The 21,048-nt window shown below is 44.2% G+C and overlaps 2 long non-coding RNA genes across 2 annotated transcripts in view; both read left to right on the forward strand.

The window, feature by feature from the left end:
- LOC131838077 (uncharacterized) overlaps positions 1–19,895 on the forward strand; it is a 36,029-nt gene extending 16,134 nt beyond the window's left edge. Inside the window, exon 2 of the long non-coding RNA XR_009356462.1 lies at positions 19,266–19,895. This is a non-coding gene — a long non-coding RNA (uncharacterized LOC131838077). The remainder of the gene's footprint in view (positions 1–19,265) is intronic.
- LOC131838075 (uncharacterized) overlaps positions 1–21,048 on the forward strand; it is a 68,702-nt gene that overhangs the window by 38,233 nt on the left and 9,421 nt on the right. The window lies entirely within an intron of this gene.

The following is a 21,048-nucleotide window of genomic DNA, read 5'->3' on the forward strand; positions in this document are numbered from 1 at the left end:
GCAGATAAAGAATAGTACTTTACCTCTCTTCTCTGATATCACTCCTTGTGCTCCTCAAACAGGAATCACCCAATCTTGTCTTCCCAAGAAATTCCCGTCTTATGGGCTCCTTGGCTTAGAACTCTTTCTCCCCAACCTTGTTTCCCTTACCAACCTTTACAGAGGCTTTGCAGAGACAGCACCTTTTTCCCTAAAATCTTTGATTCCTGAGCAAGGCTAAAGCCTGAAAATATGTTTTAAAATGAATGGTGGTAAAAAATGTACAACACAATTTACCCCCCTAACAATTTAAGTGTACAGTAATACTAACTATATGCACGTTGTAGTAAAACATATCTCTAGGACTTTTTTATCTTCTGACATTGAAATATTATCTCCACTGAATAGCAACAACTCACCTGCTCCCTCTCCACAGCCCCTGAGACCACCATCCTCCCTTCTGTCTCTGTGAATCTGACTACTCTACCTACCTCAATAACTAGGACCATGCAGTATGTGTCTTCTTGTGACTGGCTGATTTCACTCAGCATAACATCTTCAAGGATTTTCCACATTCTTGCGTGTGACAGGCTTTCCTTTTTTTTTTTTTTTTTTAAAGATTTTATTTATGTATTTGACAGAGAGAGATGACAAGCAGGCAGAGAGGCAGGCAGAGAGAGAGGAGGAAGCAGGCTCCCTGCCGAGCAGAGAGCCCGATGCGGGGCTCGATCCCAGGACCCTGGGATCATGACCTGAGCCGAAGGCAGCGGCTTAACCCACTGAGCCACCCAGGCGCCCCAGGCTTTCCTTTTTTAAGGCTGAATAATATTCCGTCGTGTGGCTAGATCTCATGCCGCATTTCCTTTATTTGTTCATTCTTCGATAGACACTTAGGCTGCTTTTTTATCTTGGCTATTATAACTAGGACTGTAATGAACCTGGGTGTGCAAATCTCTCTCTGAGATCCTGCTTTCCGTTCTTTGGGATACGTATCCAGAAGTGGGATTCCTGGATCCAAAGGTAGTTCCATTTCAATTATTTGATGGACCTCCACACACTCTTCCACAGTGGCTGTACCATTTTGCATTCCCATCCTGAAAATGTTTTGATTGTGGCACTTTTAAAAACTGGATCTGGATCTGGATCTGCCTGTTGGTGGGTATCATAAAGGGGCTTACACAAAGTGGGGGCAAAGCATGGAGCTGGGGCAAGTCATCTTAAGGTGACTGAGTCCCGCTCAAAGTCGGCATCCTCAGTTCTCTGGCTCCATTTGGTCCAGTATCTGAATGTTCAAAGGGGTTTAGATCCGGTGAAGATAACTCAAGAGTGTGAGTCACGCCAGTCTTCCCTTCTGAGAAGGTCAGGTTATCTCCTGACCTGACAGAGAATCTCTTGCTCCTTTTTTTGTTTTCACTGTTTAGCCATTTTATTTATTTTTTAAAAAAGATTTTGACAGAGCACAAGCTGACAGAGAATCTTTTTCTTAAATTTATTTTTTATTATTTTTTAAATTTTTTAAATTTATTTTCAGCGTAACAGTATTCATTATTTTTTCACCACACCCAGTGCTCCATGCAATCTGTGCCCTCTATAATACTCACCACCTGGTACCCCAACCTCCCACCCCCACCTCTTCAAAACCCTCAGATTGTTTTTTAGATTCCTTAGTCTTTCATGGTTCACCTCCCCTTCCAATTTCCCCCAACTCCCTTCTCCTCTCCATCTCCCCATGTCCTCCATGCTATTCGTTATGCTCCACAAATAAGTGAAACCATGTGATAACTGACTCTCTCTGCTTGACTTATTTCACTCAGCATAATCTCCTCCAGTCCCGTCCATGTTGCTACAAAAGTTGGGGATTCATCCTTTCTGATGGAGGCATAATACTCCATAGTGTATATGGACCACATCTTCCTTATCCATTTCGGCTGATAGAGAATCTTAAGCAGACTCCCCACTCACTGCGGAGCCCATCACAGGCTTGATCCAGCAACCCTGAGATCATGACTTGAGCCAAAATCAAAAGTTGGATGCTTAACCGACTGAGCCACCCAGGTGCCCCAGGCTGTTTTCTTATTAACTGCCACCCAGAAGCCCATGTCTCAGCAGTGCCAGTCTTGTGATGCAGAATGGAAGTCAGGAGTTGTATACAGTGGGATTTGATTTCTTCCTGGATTTGAGTTCTGGAAGCCTGGGCTTCTTGAGGGCATTAAGCCGTAGGTAGTAAAGAGAAGCTATTGACTTTGAGAGAAGGGTAATTCCGAGATTTGGAAGTGAACAGGAATCTGTGGGTCCCACGAATAGGGGGCTTCTGCTCTTCTCTGTCTGGCAACATCTGGAAAGGTGGGAAGACCACTGAAGGGAATGGTCATGTGGTCCCCCAGGCTGAACCCTAGCAACTGAAGTTACCATTTTGATGCAGATTCCTCTGCCCAAGATTGGCATGAATACCACAGGCTACCCAACTCCGGTGGGCCATGTGAGTACGAACAGGAGATGAGCGTTTTGCTGTGTGTGTGTCTTTCTAACCTCGGAGAAGGTGTTGAATGGAAAGAAGCCTCCACAGTTGGACTTTGTACTCTCTCAGTGACTTGGAATTGACTTTGATTTAAGGAAAGAAAGTCATGTGATAAGTCATGCATATCTTGATCGCAGGACTAAGACTTATTCCAAGCACATATGTAAGACATCTAACAGTTCCTGGGTGTTTAAGGGAGTTGATAAAGATTATTTTCCTTTGTTCTGACTGTAGGTGATTGTCACGCATAGCCTCTGATTGTTTGAGATACACCTTTAAAAAATAGTGAGTGTTGATCCAGAGTGTTCTTTGGAAATGAACTTGTTCTAATTACACTAGGGAAGCACATCATTTCTTAAAGTGAAGAGTCCTTGTTTAAACAGAATTGCACTAATCTGGATTTTCAGATTGTTAACATGATAAATAGAGTGAAGAAAGCTCTCCCCCACACCCCTTTTTTGAAAGGCACTTGTTGGTGTAACTCAGTGACAGCTTGGCTTAGTTGGGCAACAAGTCTGCCTTAAATAGCAGCCCCACTCCAAGGTCTTGTGTGGGAATTGTCCTAATGGGGGCAAGCCACAGCGGAAATGGGGTTCTAGCTAATCATCAACTCTCCATTCTGATAAGGGAAGCCACACTGCCAATCATTCCTGTTATGATTAAATTCCGGGAAATGAGAGCTCACACTATCTCTACACCGAAAGCTGGGAGGAGGGCCACCCGCTGCGTTAGCTGCTCCGGTAAATGATTAATGACTGATCAACCTGACAGGTGCCTCCTGAGACCTGTTCAGTGATGGGAGTGTCACTTTGCTGTCTCCACTCCCTCCTGGAGTGACAGGGACAGAGAAGTGTGCTGATTTTATTAATTATACAAAGTGAACATATTTGTGATTTTTCCACACCCGCTTTCCTTTTGGGTAGGAAACCAAAGCAAAGAAAGAAAAAATGATCTTAGTTTTAAAGTGATCTTTCTGAACTTCTGAACTGAAGAAGTTATCTGTGGGATTCAGAAAAAATGCTGAGCTATTGGAAGAAGTTTTGGATATCGCATCTACCCAGTACCCTTTATATGGATAAAAATGAAGCTGCCGGCAATGTGGCATTGTGACGTGCCCCAGCAAGAGTGGGACGGGGCAGAGACTCGAATTGTTCCTCTAACGGCTGCTCTGGCACATGCTGAAAAAATCAAGCATCTAGAGGCCTTGTAAAGCACACAACTATTTACTCATTAACTCTTAAAAAAATCCAGCTTAATGTCTTGAAGGATTTTATGGAGCACTATAATCTTACAAAGGTAACAAATACGTCATATATTGTGTAGGCAACACATTGATTAGTTCATAGAAGCTAGAAGAAATTTAATACAAAGAACTAGAAGGAGGAGGAGAAGGGAAGTAAGAAGAGACTGGTTTCCTTTGTAGAGAAGTGGAAATTCTAACAATAAGAGCAAATGGTACAAGATATCAATATGCCACCATACAATGATGGTTTGCTGTTGAAGAAAGCACTTATGATTGATTGATTGATAGATATTTAATTTTTAATTTAAATTCAGTTAGCCAACACACAGCACATCATTAATTTCTGATGTGCTGTCCAATAATTCGTCAGTTGCATATCACACCCCGTGCTCCTTGTATCAAATGCCCTCCATAATGCCCATCACCCAGTTTTAATATAACAAGTTTTATAAGGGTAAATATCACATACATGGGTCTAACACAAAAGCTCATGACTTCAATAAAGGCTAAAAGAGCATTTATTTATTCTCGATTAAAAGACAGAAATCTAGCACATGAGCAATAAGTGATCGTAGTGAGTTGTAGCCCCTGGATGGCTACAGAAGTGAAGTTTTCCTTCCTTCATTTTATTTCATTTACTTCCTTCCTTCCTTCCCTAGATTATTTGATCTGTTATTACAAAAAGGCCATTTACTGGGTGGCTTATAAATAACAGAAATTTATTTCTCACATTTCTGGAAATCAGGAAGTCCAAAATCAAGGTGCCAGCAGTTTTGATGTCTGGTGAGACCTGCTTTCTGGTTCATAGGCCACCATCTTCCTGCTTTCTTCTTCACATGGGGAAAGGGAACTCTCTGAAGACTCTTTTTAAGAACACTCATCCATGAAAGCTCTGCTTCATGATGCCATCGAGCCAAAGGTCCACCTTCTAACATCATCACCTTGGAGTGTCAGGGTTCAGTGGATGAATTTTGGGGAGATCTTAACATTCAGGCTGGTCCCTCCTCCCTTCCTCTTTCCCTGACTTCTTTTTTCCCTTCCTTCCTTCTGCCATTACATCTTGCACCTCCTTGGTCATGGCAGAAATAGGATGATCCAGATTGGGAGTCTGAGACCCCACCGTCTGGTGCGAAGGCCCAACAGGTGATGTAAATTTTACTATAGCTTTTCAGTGGAAAACTACTGAGGAAACAACGTGTGTTAGAGAGGATGTGGAGAAAGGGGAACCCTCTTCCACTGTTGGTGGGAATACAAGTTGGTGCAGCCTCTTTGGAGAACAGTGTGGAGATTCCTCAAGAAATTAAAAATAGAGCTTCCCGGGACGCCTGGGTGGCTCAGTTGGTTAAGCAGCTGCCTTCGGCTCAGGTCATGATCCCAGCGTCCTGGGATCGAGTCCCACATCGGGCTCCTTGCTCAGCAGGGAGCCTGCTTCTCCCTCTGCCTCTGCTTGCCATTCTGTCTGCCTGTGCTCTCTCCCCCCCCCCCCCCACCGATAAATAAATAAAATCTTAAAAAAAAAAAAAATAGAGCTTCCCTATGACCCTGCCATTGCACTACTGGGTATTTATCCCAAAGACACAGATGTAGTGAAAAGAAGGGCCATCTGTACCCCAATGTTTATAGCAGCAATGGCCACGGTCGCCAAACTGTGGAAAGAACCAAGATGCCCTTCAACGGACGAATGGATAAGGAAGATGTGATCCACATACACTATGGAGTATGATGCCTCCATCAGAAAGGACGAATACCCAACTTTTGTAGCAACATGGACGGGACTGGAAGAGATTCTGCTGAGTGAAATAAGTCAAGCAGAGAGAGTCAGTTATCACATGGTTTCACTTATTTGTGGAGCATAACAAATAGCATGGAGGACATGGGGAGATGGAGAGGAGAAGGGAGTTGGGGGAAATTGGAAGGGGAGGTGAATCATGAGAGACTATGGACTCTGAAAAACAATCTGAGGGTTTTGAAAGGGCAGGGGTGGGAGGTTGGGGTACCAGGTGGTGGGTATTAGAGAGGGCACGGATTGCATGGAGCACTGGGTGTGGTGCAAAAACAATGAATACTGTTATGCCGAAAAGAAATAAAAAAGAAAAAAGAAATACATGCCACTAAAAAAAGAGAGAAAGAAAGAAAACTACTGAGGAGATAGCATCACTATTTGTTTTGGATGTTACCAGCTTCACATACAGCCTTCTCAACATTCTTGACACACATCTCCCTAAAACTCTTTAAAAATGTCAGGGATAGACTATACCTCCCAGAAAAAAAAAAAAAAGTCTTTTGTTGATATAAGTTCTAAATGGTTGCCATGGTTATGCTGGGTTTTAATCATGTAAATTTCAAGTTAGCAGATTTTTATTACTTCTTTGTTCATAAATATTGTTTTCCACGTGACTATTAATGCAGAGAACTCCCAGTTTTACAGTCAGCCTCCAACATACATGGACATGGCTACCCACCTTTGTTTCAGGAAGAAGTTTGGAAGAGTCCAGCACCATTTTGGCACATTTTGGACACAGTTGCAGTCTCTGGCAACTGTCTCACTACAGTCTTATATTTAAATAGGTTCAAATAAACAAGGGCAGCCAGTGATTGGAAAGGTAGAGAAACAGAACTCACATTATTTCACTGTTGTCTGTAACCACCTGGAATTATTCATTAGTGTTTAAAACTGAAATCAGTAAAACTGTGTGAGCTGGTAGATATATTATTTTTGCTTTGCGAGAGCTAATTTTAGCTTGGGTGTAAAATCTTTTCCTGAACTTGGTAATATCCTTAACACAAAACCTTCATTTTAATTGTTCATTATTTCTTTTAGAACTAAATAATGAATCAAGAGGTTAAGTGTTAGTGATATAACCTACTAGTTGCCCACATCATATCTTTTTAAAAAAAATTATTTATTTTCAGCATAACAGTATTCATTGTTTTTGCACCACACCCAGTGCTCCATGCAATCCGTGCCCTCTCTAATACCCACTACCTGGTACCCCAACCTCCCACCCCCCGCCCCTTCAAACCCCTCAGATTGTTTTTCAGAGTCCATAATCTCTCATGGTTCACCTCCCCTTCCAATTTCCTCCAACTCCCTTCTCCTCTCTAACTCCCCTTGTCCACATCATATCTTTTGCAATATTTTGATTTTATTAGAATTTACCAATTGTGCGGCATCTGGGTGGCTCAGTGGATTGTGCCTCTGCCTTTGACTCAGGTCGTGATGCCAGGGTCCTGGGATCGAGCACCACATCGGGCTCTCTGCTCAGCGGGGAGCCTGCTTCCTCCTCTCTCTCTGCCTGCCTCTGCCTATTTGTGATCTCTCTCTGTCAAATAAATAAATAAAATCTTTAAAAAGAATTTACCAATTGTTTTTACAACTGGATAATTATAGACAGAAATTTCTCTATAAGAAAAATGTCATCCTCTGTATTTCTACCCTGGCCTTTATTATTATTCATTTAATTTCACGATTATCCCTAAGAATCAGTTTATAGAGTAGGGGTGGGGTGTTTTAAATGTCCTGCTCCAGGTAGCAAATATGCCAGACTCACCACGATTTGTGATTCCCCAGTGCCACGGGCCCTCTCACGTCTCTGCTACTCCTTGCATGGAAAGTTCTTCCTGTCTTGCAACTCCAGACCCAGTTCACACATTACCTTTCTATGAAACTTTTCTGATTCGGTCACCCCAAATGATCAATCACTCCCTCTTTTTTTTTTTTTTTTTGCCTTTACTATTCTTTGTACACTAGTTTCTTCCTGCATTGAAAATCCTGAATTTTAAAGATTTATTTGTAAATTTCTCTGCTACTAGATGGCGAATTAATTAGGAGCAGGAATTGTTCATTCATCTTAATATTCTCAGTTCTGAGCCGAATCCTGGCATACAGTAGGTGCCAAATGATGACTCTTGGAGTGAAGGATAGAAGGAAGGGGAAGGAGAATGATGTGGTTCTTGGTAGCTGTTAAGCTAGGCTTGCCTTGGAGACTGTATCATCAACATCCTTCCGTGGTATTACATACTCTTTACAGTATTTTATTTAATGGCTGACTAGTATTTCTCTGTACAATTATGTCATAATTTATTTAACCCACATTCCGTTAATGGATATTTGAGTTTGTTTTAAACTTATCTTTACTGCTTGAGAGCAACACCTATGCCGTTTATAATTATAGATGAATCCTGAAGGAAATTCTTCATCAGACCCTCAGGTAAATTCCTGGAAGCAGAGCTGCTTGATCAAAGGTTACGAGTTGATCAACTCCAGGTAACAGATGCAGAGGGTTCACATGGGTTTGCTACTGTCCTATAAAAAGAAGCCTAGGTTGGAGGTAGGGGGTTCCAAGGTCAGTTCCTGCCCCAACGAAGCCATCAAGGACCAGGCTCTCCCTTCTTTCGATGCTGTCATTCTTTGTGTGTTGGTAATGTCTCCTGTCACGGGTAATGACAGATGCCACAGCTCAAAGCATTGTGTACTCACACGGAAGAACCCAAGCAGGAAGGGCAGGGACCTTTCCCTTCCATTGTCCCTCTGACGTGAAGGAGGAAAAGCTGACCTAGAAGCTCCCAAGAGACTTTCTCTTGCATCACAGTAGCTGGACCTGGCTCACCTGCCTGTCTCTAGGCCAGTCGGTGGTAAAGGGGGGTGAAATCACCCTGACTGATTGACGTCAAGCACGACAAGTATCCGGGGCTTGGCACAGGCTACCAGAACCATACCTGGTTCCCCGACGGAGGAGGCAAGTATCTGGGGGACGAGAGGGAGTTTTGAATATGGGCTGCATCTTCCAAGATACTGAAGTTGTTTTGTTTTGTTTTTATGAGAGACAGAGAGTGTGAGCAGGAGTAGGGGCAGAGAGAGAGAAGGAGAATCTTAAGCAGCTTCCACGCTCTGTGGGGAGCCAGGCCTGGGCCTCAATCTCATGACCCTGAGATCAGGACCTGAGCCGGTATCAAGAGTCGGACATTCCCCTCCCTGAGCCACCCAGGTGCCCCAAGATACTGAAGAATTCTTAATTGTTTGGATGACATGATGGTTTTGTAATTATGTAAGACAGTGTCAATAGGAGACATATGTAAAGTTCTTAGGAAGGAAGAGTCGCGGACGTGACTATCCTACGCATTTGGAGACAAGGCACGTATGAAGTTTGGAAAAATTTCATGGTAAGTAGCTGAGGACAGAATAGAAGCAGGAATGGCCCCACTTATCATTAGTCCCAGTGACCCACTAAGAAACTTTGTGTTTTCTGTCCCCACGACTCTGAGCTCTGCAAAAGGAGTGTTCTCTCAGCAGCAAATAAGTAAGGGTCCCACTAAATTAGAGTCCACGGATGCTGACCAGGCCCTGTGGGCTCCCGGTGTCCAGAGACCTGCAGGCAAGGAGAGGGGTCACCATCTTGGCAGGGGGGGGTTGACCCTAATCAGCAGGAGGAGGGAGGGTTGTTGTCATACTGTGTGGGAAGGGAGGAGCTGTGTGCACCTTAGGTCACCTACTTGGGTACCCCTAGTGGCTGAATGGACAGGGCAGCAACACTGCCAGGGAAAGGTGTGGCGACCAGGGGCTTAAATCCTTGGGAATAAAGATTCGTGTCATATCACCAGGAAAGTTCCCAAGGCTTTCAGAGGTAGTAGCTGAGAGCGGGTGCAAGAAGAATTGAGAGTAGGTGGTGGAGGCCGAGGCAATGAGTAACGGGCCGTCGTGCGAAGGTTAGCAGCAGTGATGAGAACTTGATTTCTTCCCACTTAACCTCCCTCTTTGGAGGTAAATTTGCCCCTAGGAAGAGCAGCCCACCGAAACCTTGGGGGCTGATCCTGAAATGAGTATGAAGGAGTGGACGTGTGAGGAGCAAGAGGGAGACTGTGGTAGATCTGCCTTTCAGTCCCCCTTTAGGAAAGGATTCACCGCAACTGTGAGGACTGTGGTTGACCAGCAGTCTCTGTTAGCTCCTTCAGGATGCACCTCAGTGGTTCCCCAGCCACACTCCTCCTGGTGAATCCTCAGTCAATGACTGAGCAAGGTGGTGCTCACCCAGGGCATGTTTTCCTCAGGGTGGACGTGTTGACCAATGACTTAGAAAGGCAGTGTCTCTTGCCCATCACGAGACATAATGGGTTCAGGGATTGTTAGGATTTTAAAATTCATTCAAGCTTTGTCTTATTCTAGGGTCGTAGCAACATATCTCCCTGCCTTTTACTTCCTACGTGTAGGCAGCCTCTGCTCTGGAGCTCCCATTTGGTGGGGAGACACTTTATCGGGTCTACATTAGAGCATGACAACTCTCCTAGTCTAGTTTTCTTTCAAAGGTATTACTCCCCAGTCAGCTTTTGGTACTCTGAACTCTTACCTCAGCATCTGCTTCCTGGAGGACTCAACTTTCACACAGACGTTTCTGGAAATTGAATTAAAATGATGGCCCATTTGCCCAGAAAAATTCCAACTAGCCTACAAGCCCCCAAATCTGAATTCAGGTTATTCGTGGATTCCTCAGGCTCATAGACCCCACCTTAAAAAACCTTGGGATTTGACTCCCCACCTACCGTTGGTACCCTATCAGGGATGTGCTTAGGGTACTTTCAAGAGCACAAAATCTAATGGGGGAAGAATGGCTGCAGTATGGGCGGGAAAGCCTTGAGAGGCTGTTGAGTGATGGAAGTCACTCATGGGTGGCAGGCGTCCTCTCCCTTCCCCCTCTCTTTGAGTTTTGGTAGGGAGCCTTTGTGATGAGGAGGGTAACAGATTGTTTCAAGACCTTTTGGTATCCAGTGGGATTTCTGTATTTGGCTCCAGAGAAGTAGGGTGGGAGATACCGGAATCTGGGAAAGCTGGTATCTTAAGCTTAAGGTTGAGGAAAAAGTCCATTTCCAGGTCCTTCCTAGATCCTTCCTAGATTGTCCAACCTGGCCAGGACAAGGGAGATGGTAGGGGGTCTGGAAAGTCATCATGCTTATTAATCGAGTATGCATGTATGGAGCGTTGGTGCTGTGTTCTCAGGACTGTGGAGTAAAAGAGAGCTGGATGGTGACATTGTAGCAGGAAAATGAAGTACTTCAAAACCCTGAGGTCTAGGATTCAGCAAATTAGATACCTCATTTACACTGCTTTCTATCTTACCTTCTTCCATAAAGAGTGATGATAGCAGATACAAGATGAAATGCATTTTTTAAAAGATTTTATTTATTTGACAGAAAGAGAGAGACAGCGAGAGAGAGAGAACACAAGCAGGGGGAGTGGGAGAGGGAGAAGCAGGCTTCCCGCTGAGCAGGGAGCCCGATGCGGGACTCAGTCCCAGGACCCTGGGATCATGACCTGAGCCGAAGGCAGACACTTAAAGTCTGAGCCACCCCGGCACCCCAAGACGAAATGCATTTCTGAGTGCTTAGTAAAATGTGTCTAATTTGGAGGATGGAGGCTGAAGACAGGAATGGCTGAAAAACCGTGAAGAAGTTTGGGGGTGGGCTGTGCAGGAGGGGGCAGGTCAGGGAAGGGGTGCTTCAGAGAGGGGAAACGGAGCAGACTGCTTGTTCTCAGGAGCCAGTGGCTTTCGTTTGTGTGATAGGTATAGAATCTTTGGAAGCATCTCAGTTATTCCCAGTGTGACCAAGGATGTTTTTAAAATTAATTATGATAGAAGCCATGTGTACTCATGGTAACAATTCAAATAATAGACATTTATAAAATAAAGGCATGAAAGTCCCTTTTCACTGCACTGGGTTCCTCTATCCTAAATGCACTTCCCAGGAGAGAGTTACTGTTGGCAGGAACATGTTCTTCTGGAACTTCTGTGTGTTCCTCATTCTGCGGGAAGGGATGGGTGCAGGTCTCCTGCAATGGGAAAGACTCAGAGGGTGACTGGAGAACCCCACCCAGGGTTCTCAGTGGGCCACCTGCCCCTTCCGGAGACTGGCCCTGGGGGGCGGGTGTGTCTTGCAGCGCCCTGAATGACTCCTCTTCGATGGAGATCCTACCGGCAGAGTGGGGAGTTTTGAGGCACGGCACCTGCTTTCTTTTTTGGGTAATGGTACAATAGTGGCCTTGAGGCTTGAGGACAACCCAAGTGGCTGACAGCTTTATCTCTTGGAAGCTCAGACGTGGGTGGAAAGTCTGGAGGATGTGAGGCCTCCTGCCCATCTCCAGAGCTGTGCTGCTGTTTCTGCCAGCAGACTGCGGCTGGCCGCATTCCTGCAACAGTCACTGCGATGTTTTGACTTGAAACAGATGCTCATTCCATGTTTACACCCGACCACTGTGATTTGTCTGCTGTGGCTTTGTAGTGATTGATGTCACTTATTTCACTGTGGAAAAATCCCAGGAGCCTCACAGATCAAGGGCCTGAAGGGAAGCGTGTGGGAGGCCACTGACAATTTGTGTAAAAGGGGAAAATATTATTCCCAGCCGGCAATCCGTCCATGGGGCTGTGGACTCAGGCCACTGCACAGAGCTCCAGCTTTGCGGCGAAATGGGAATGTGTCGTGCACCAGCATCAGGAGGCTTGGCAAAGGTTTGGAGGCCAAGAGAGATTTTCCAAGGCTGCCTTTATCCATGGGCTTGATCCTCATGCTTCTACGGTCCTGCTCCATAGCGTGGCCTTTTGCTGTTGGAGACCTGCATGTTCCCACATCCTAGCATGGTGCCTGGCACAGAGCCCGAGAGGAGAGCCGAGAGGAAACCTTTCAACAAGTATTTATTGAGTCCCTTATATGTTCTAGATGCTGGGGATTCAGTAGTCAACAAATTTGGCAAGAATTACTCATTCTTATGATCCCTGATAAGCGACACATTTTCTTCCTCTTGGGTGTATTCTATAATCTTTGTGGATTTACATCAATGTATTTGGCTTTCTTTTCCCTGAAAGAAAAAAATCATCCTGTAGAGGGACCACTCTCATGCAGGTCAATAAGCATATATTAAGAATCCATCTTCTCTCCTTTGCACTCACCTGGCAAAATTCCAACCCCGGTTGAACCTAATGATCTACTTCTTTTGTACATGAACTGAATTACTGAATATTGTTGGAGAATCTCATACCCTGCCCTTAAGTGAAGCTCAAATCCGCACAGAAATTCAATTTTGCTTTCTCTATCAGGTTTTGCACTGTCTGACGTGTCTACACCTTTCTCCTTCCCATTTTGTTCCTGAATTCCCCCCACCCCCAGATAATTATATTATGGTTTTTAAGCACATGTGAGCAATTCTAATAAGGCATCCAGAAGAGTCTTGGAGACACTAACATTTAATCCTGTTCAAGTCTATTTCCTTCTAGTCTGTCTTTTGCTTAAGGCTATAAAAACATGCTGTCTTCTCAATTTATCTTGTGTTTTTCCAGTTTTTTCTTCCTTAACATTAGCTTTAAAATTAACTTTTTTTTAAAAAAAGATTTTATTTATTTGTCAGAGCAGGGTGAGCAGCAGGCAGAGGGAGAAGCAGGCTCCCCACTGAGCAGGGAGCCCAATGCAGGACTCGATCTCAGGACTCTGGGATCATGACCTGAGCTGAAGGCAGACGCTTAACTGACTGAGCCACCCAAGCATCCCTAAAATTAACTTTTAATAACCCCCAAAAGAATTTACTGTTTTTTTTTTAACAATGACTTTTAAAAAACTTTGTTATTGGAGTACAGTTGAGATGCAATGTTACATTAGTCTCAGGTGTTTGACACAATGATTTGACAATTGCCTACGTCATGCACTGCTTATCACCTAAGGATAGTTTCCATCTGTCACCATGCAATGTTGTTACAATGTTACTGACATATTCCCTATGCGGTACTTCTAATCTTTGTGACTTAATTATTTTGTAACTGGAAGTGAGTACCTGTTAATCCCCTTCACTTATCTTGCCCAGCCCCCAATCCCTCTCCTCTCTGGCAACATCCAGTTTATTCTCTGTATCTATGAATCTGTTTTTGTTTGTTTTAGTTTTTTAGATTCCACGTATAAGCGAAATCATGTTTGTCTTTCCTGTCTGACCTATTTCACTTAGCATAATACCCTCAAGGAGAATCCATGTCATTGAAAATGACCAGAGCTCATTCTTTACTGTGGCTGAGTAAGACTCACCGCGTACAGGAAGCCACATGATGAATGGGTAAGCACACTGAGGTGCGCTCACATCTTGGCGACTGTGAATAATACTGGAGTGAACGTAGGGGTGCACGTACTTTTTCAGATTAGAGTTTCTGTATTCTTTTTTTTTTTTTTTTAAAGATTTATTTATTTATTTATTTGACAGAGAGAAATCACAAGTAGGCAGAGAGGCAGGCAGAGAGAGAAAGGGGGAAGCAGGCTTCCTGCTGAGCAGAGAGCCCGATGCGGGGCTCGATCCCAGGACCCTGAGATCATGACCTGAGCCGAAGGCAGCGGCTTAACCCACTGAACCACCCAGGTGCCCTAGAGTTTCTGTATTCTTGGAGTAGATACCTCGTAGTGGAATTATTGGATCAGTCTTTTCCGTTTTTAACTTCTCAAAAACCTTCTGTACTGTTTTCCCACAGGGGCTGCACCATTTTGCATTCCCACCAACAGTGCAAGAGGGTTCCCTTTCTCAACATCCTCGCCAGCCCTGTTGTTTCTTGTGTTTTTGACTTAAGTCATTCTGACAGATGTGAGGTAGTAGCTCACTGTGGTTTTGATTTGTATTTCCTCGTGATCAGTGATGTTGAGCTTCTTTTTATGTGTCTGTTGGGCATTCGTATGTTTTCTTCAGAAAAATGTCTATTCAGGTCTTCTGCCCATTTTTAATTGGATTCTTTTTATTTTGGGTGTTGAGTTATATGAATTCTCTACACAGTTTGGATACTAACCCCTTTTAAGATACACTATTTGCAAATATCTTTCAAAGAAATAAAAACTTAAAAAATTAATCATATAAGCATGGGTTTATTTCTGGACTATCTATACCATTCCATTGATCTATGTGTCTGTTTTTGTGCCAGTACCATTTTGTTTTGATTAATTTAGCTTTGTAGTGAATCTTGATATCTGGAGTTGTGATACTTCTGGCTTTGTTCCTCTTTCTTAAAATTGCTTTGGCTATTTGAGGTCTTTTGCAGTTCCATGCAAATTTTAGGATTACTCAACAATGAATTTCTTTTTTTAAAAAAACCAGAAACAAACTGATAAAATGGACTGATCATGGATCTTGGAGTCTTTCGGTCCTGGGTTTTAATTTTGGCTCTGCAGTGTGACTCTGGGCAAGTTATTTAATGTTTCTGAGACTCAGTTTCCCAAGCTGTAAAAAAATAATTACAATATTACTTATATTTTATTGCTGTGAGGACTATACAAGGTTATGTTTCTGAATACATCTCAGCTCGGTCATTAATGAGAAGAAAGGAAAAAAAGGAAAGGAGGGAAGGAAGGGGAATTAAATCCACGAGTGACGGAAGTCAGGCGGCTCCGTGACTGAAATGATCTGTTCCGGAATCGGTCAGAGTTTTCTCAGAGCGACGTCTTCTGAAATAATAGAGAAAGGTAAATTTACAAAATCACTTGGTATTATGACTTCTTCACATCTACTCTCTTACACCTAATGGTCAGGCACTATCAACCTCTCCATCTCTACTCCTCTGAAGGGTTAAAAGAACTTCCTTAACGCTTCCGTTGAGAGTGACCGGTGCAGTCAAGTCATCTTTTGGGAGCCATCTGAAGCTCTTCTGATGCCTTGTTGGGACACCAGCAGTCCAGTTCCTTTATATTCTCTTCTAGAACGGAAATCCAACTGTGATATGTTCATAGCTCATGAGGCCAAAGGAAGGGATTGTGCAGGGTTCTGAGTGGGAGAGGGGAAGTCAGGCCGGTGTAGAGGTCTTTCCGCCCTGATGGGCAGGGCGTTTGTTCTCTGGCCTGGTCTGGACAAAGCTTCCTGACATCCACCGCGCTGGTGTTCGGAGTGCCACCGCGACGCCAGTGCTCCAGTTTGGAATTTGGATGTCAAGGCCTTGCTTCCTCCTTCCGTCACGCCCTCCTCATGTCACTCGACCTCAGGCTGGTGTCCTCAGCCGACGCAAACTCGTTGAAAGCAGGGGACTTCCTTACCCCCAGCTTCACCCCGCAAGACCCAGCCCGAAGTTTTGCACACTATATGTGTTTGCAATACAAATAATCGAGTCTTCTTATTTTAGAAATGAGGAAACAACTTTAACTAGAGAGAAAGAAACTGCCTTCAAGTTGCGCCTTAGGACAGGTGAGGGTCCGAGGCCAGGATTGCTAACTCCATGACTTGGCAAGGCAATTAAAAGGGCACTGGTGCCACTTCACACACATTTGGATGGCTATTATATATACCCGTGTGTATATGTGTGTACATGCATGTGTATGTATGTGTATATGTGTGTACATGCACACAGACACACATAGACATACATATGTGAAACACATACATACATATACACATAAATACACATATACACATGTATATACACATATACATATACACACGTACAATACATAGATGTTCCTACATCTAACAACAAGTGGGTGGGGGAGGAAGATGTGGACAAGTTGGAAGCCTCGTGCATTTGCTGGTGAGAAAGTAAAACGGTGAAGGTGCTGTGGAAAAGAGTATGGTGTTTCCTCAAAAAAATTAAACATAAAATTGCCCCCAAATCTCACTTTTGGGTGTGTACCCTAAAAAAAGCTGAGATTCAAATGGATTGTTTGCACACCCAAGTTCATAGCAGCATTGTTCACAATAGCTAAAAGGCCAAAAGAATTGAAGTGTCCGTCCACAGAAGAATGGATAAACACAATGTGGTCCACTCGTACAATGGGCTGTTGTTCAGCGCGAAGCTCCGACAGCCGGTCCAGCATGGCTGAGCCTAGAGCACACCCTACTGAGGCCAGCAAGCCCACAAATGGACAAATGCGGGATTCTACTTCCATTAGACACCAGTCACATTGTGGGGACAGGAAGTAGCGTAGGGGCTGGGGTGAGGGGGGCACGGGAGCGTTAGGGTTGAATGGGCAGAGTTTCGTGAAGGAGAATGAAAAAGTTCTAGAGATGGGTGGTGGGGATGGCCGCCCCACAGAGTGTACTTAGTGCCTCTCAATTATGCACTTCAAAATGGTCAACATGGCGAATTTTATGTTATACGTATTTTGCCACAAAAAAGAAAGGGGGGGGGGACATTGAGAAGGCACAGTTGGCCTTAATTTTGGGAGTTTACAGCTTCTTGGAGTCTATCAAAACAAATCCTCTTTCTACAAATATGCACACGTACATATCCATACAAGCTTCAGCATCTAATTTTAAAAATAGAACTTATTGTTTTAAAACATTTAAAAGTGTATAATGTGGGCATTATTGAAAATGTGAAACACAAAGAGCAAAGAAAACAGAAATCATCCATAATCACAAGAACACAGAAATCATCCGTGTTCAATCACTTTACATTTGACCTTGACCTTCTTCGTTGCCCGCCCTATTGTTCTGGGGTTAAGGTCACATAGTATGTATCATGCTTTTTCATACATCATGACTATTTACCAGAGAGCCAAAGTCATGGAAGTGTGTGGGTGTGTGTGTGTGAGAGAGAGAGACTGAGACCGAAAGTGTCACTTTAGGGAGTGACACCAGCGACCTCGGTCACTGGAAGGTCACTTCTCTTGGATCTGTTAAATAAGTTTTCCAGTTACCCTGTGACCTGCAGGATCATAAATCCTTCCGGAAAATCCAGGGAGAGTTCTGACATTTGCCAGAGAAGGGAAGAAAACATGGTGTAAGTTTAACACAGTGAATGGAAGGGGTACCTTGGGGGCAGGTATCCCAGAAAGAAGAGTACCAGCCCAGGAAAAGCCGGGAGTATTTCCATAACCAAAAATACACCGCACCAACTCAATCGGAAAAATAAACATTTTAAAGAGAACTATAAAGCATTAGAACACAGTAAGTACAATGCTTCTAAGGCATTGATCAGATCGATGGGTTAATACAGTAGCAAAAATTTAGGTTTCCATTGACTTCTTGAAACGTGTCTTCATACGGCCCAACTCAGAGGTGTACACACTCAGCAGTGGTCCATCAAGATGGAAATAAAAACACATCTGTGTAATACCTTGCCTGAACTAATTTCCATCCCTCCACCACCGCCCCTGCCCCATGAACAAGTTCCGCTCAGGAACTTTAGAACATCAAGAAACATGAGCTGTCTCAAACAGTTGCTTGTGGCCAACTGAACAAATGCACACTCAGATCAATGCTTGTAATAGGAAAATGTCTACTGAATACACTCCATCTGGCCGGCCTCGAGCTCTTCTTCTGCACTCTGCCTGAACTCAGCTGTTACCTACATTTTGGGGTTTTCATGGACCCCTAGAGCTTATTCACAAAACCTCCAGAGGTTCGGAGACCATGTGAAGCCCCCCTGGACCCCGGGGGGTTTTCGTGTACTCTTACTGATTCCGCAGTTGATTCGCTAGAGCAGAGAAAGCCTTTTGTGAACTCTTTTAACACTTTCCAAGTGGGGCTCTGCCTTGGAGAAGTGCATTCGCAGTTACCGAACTGCCATTTTGCCCTGGGTCTCCTCCCAGGAGAGGACTGTTTGCTTCCCGAGGTTCCGAGCATTTTGGAAAGAACTCGAAGCCACGGCCAGCTTTACTTTGGCAAGTCAGTGTTTCCCTCTTTCCTTTCCCATGGAACCGGCTCCTTCCATCTGTCTTTCAAACTCTGCTTTATAAATAGCAATTCAAGTTTTATTTTCTTCTTGAATGCACTCTCTCTGTGAAAGAGGCTTTTCACCAAGAATGTGGTGTCTGATCGCTATCTTGCCAATGGGTTAAACAAAGATCTCCATGCTGGGTAAAACTTTTACAGACCCATTCACACACGCCTGCTTTTCTTGTACTTGGCTGAAACCAAGGGATGAAAAAATCCTTCCCCAAAGTAAATTGAAAAATGACTTCGACATCGTGTTATTAAATTACGTCTGTTTTACCTCTAGCTTTTTCTGGAATGTGCTAATTCGGATAGAGGCATGTGGAGCAGGTCCTACATCTACCTATGTGAAAAGTATAAGTCAATGTATCTGTTCAGGTCATCATCCAAGGTTAAATAATGACGAAATCATCTGAAGTTTAAAAAACTTGATTCATCTTATCAACGCATGTAAACTTCTATGTGCCGAGAGCTTTCAAAAAATTAAGAGCATTAATATGCATTGCCCCTCATCTCTGAAGTAGCGTATAGGAAACTGGCAAAATCTCAGTTTCACTTTCAACTTTTCTTTATGGGCACTGCCACGGCGAATTGCCTTTATCTGAGCTCTGTTCCGGGAAAGCAAACAAAACCAGCACCTTCAAAATCACAAGCCAGCCTGGGTGCTGGGTCTGCATATGCTGGAAGTACTGACTGCCCAAAATGCCCGGTTAAGTGCAGGTCTAGGACCAAGGGCCCCACTGCCAGCTTCCTCCTCCTGCTGTGCATCCTGATACATTGTATCACAACAGAACCAAATGGGGGCAGGGTGTGTGTGTGTGGGGGGGGGCGATGAAACCATCTATTTCCTCTCCCTAATCCTTCTCTCCCCCCAGCACAGTTAGAACTGTGCACACAGGCAGAGGGGAAAGCTGATCACTGGAGTGCTCTGGAGGCTACGAGAAAATTCTCCAAGGCCAAATCCCCTTCTGCTGAATTGATTGAAACTTCTGCAGCTCTGTTCTCCAGAAGACTCACACGTACAGCTGTTTACAGGGATGGAGACGCTGGTGGGTTACTGGATCATTTACCTTTGTCCAAGCCTCGGAGCTGAGCTGCCTCCTCCCTCACCCTCATTGCCCGCACATCGGCTTCCCTTTCCTCTCTGTTATGTAATCTTTATGTGAGGGTTCTGGAACTTCTCCAGGAAGTACATTTGATGTGAGACTGAGTAATCTCTGACTCTTGAGAGGAAGCCAAAGACGCAGAAATGCATTCAGGAGACTTTAGAGCAGAAGAGAAGAGTGTGCCCCGGAGACCGTCTCCTGGGAGATGGTTGGACGGGACTGGTTGGAATGAACCACAGACGGCTTGGACACTGGACAAGTGCAAAGCAGGTGCCTGGATGGGAATCCTTCGTGCATTCTCCTCACCTGTGCAGCAAAGGGCACCAGCTCTGTGATGTTCTTTCTATGCCAGTGATTCTCACCTTGATCACATATTAAAATCATCAGTGGCACTTCAAATGCCCAGACCGTGCCCCATGCCAGAGTCTTTGGGGGTCAGGACCATGGATCAGTATATGTTTTAAGATGTCCAGGTAATTCCAGGATGCCAACCAGCTTGAGAACCATGCAATGTAAATTCATGACTTAATATGTCAGGCAGTGTATCAGATGCTATCACAGACTGAAGGTTTGTGTCTCCCTAGCCCCCAAATTTATATGTTGAAAACCCAACCCCAGTGTGATCCTATTGGGAGGTGGGGGCTGTGGGAGATGATGGGGTCATGAGGAAGGACATTTTTTTGTTCCCTTTTCAAGTTTTTATTTAAATTCTAGTTCATTTATATGTAGTATAATATTAATTTCAGGAGTAGAACTTAGTTCATCACTTACTTACAGCACCTAGGGCTCATCGCAAGTGTCCTCCTTACTACCCATCCCTCGTCTAGCCCATCCCCCACTCACCTCCCCTCCAGCAACTGTGGTTTGTTCTCTATAGTTAAGAGTCTCTTATGGTTTCCCCCTCTCTCGTTTATTTCCCTATCCCTATGTCCATCTGTTTTGTTTCTTAAATTCTACCTATGAGTGAAATCATATGGTATTTGTCTTTCTTGACTGATTTCTTTTTCTTAGCACAATACTCTCTAGCTTTATCCACTTCACTGCAAATAGCAAGATTTCATTCTTTTTGATGGGTGAGTAATAGTTCATTGTACATATACACCACATCTTTAACCATGTTCAGTCCATGGACATTTGGGCTCTTTCCATAATTTGGCTATGTTGATAATGCTGCTATAAACACCAGGATGCATGTGCCCCTTCAAATCAGTATTCTTGGATCCTTTGGGTAAATACCTAGTAGGGTAGTTGCTGAATCATAATGTAGCTCTATTTTTAACTTTTTGAGGACCCTCCATACTGTTTTCCAGAGTGGCCACACCAGTTTGCATTCCCACTAACAGTGCAGGAGGGTTCCCCTTAGGGGAAGAGCCCTCCTGATGGGATAAGTGCCATCAGGAATGGCACTAGACTAAGCGACACCAGAGAGCTTGCTTTCTCTCTCTGCTCTCCACCATGTTGGGGGACAGTGAGATGAATGTCATCTACAGACCAGGACAAGGGCTCTCACCAGACCCTGGATCTGCCAACATCTTTGTCTTGGACATCCAGC

Source organism: Mustela lutreola, chromosome 8 (genome assembly GCF_030435805.1).
Source record: "Mustela lutreola isolate mMusLut2 chromosome 8, mMusLut2.pri, whole genome shotgun sequence".
Classification (NCBI taxonomy): domain Eukaryota; kingdom Metazoa; phylum Chordata; class Mammalia; order Carnivora; family Mustelidae; genus Mustela; species Mustela lutreola.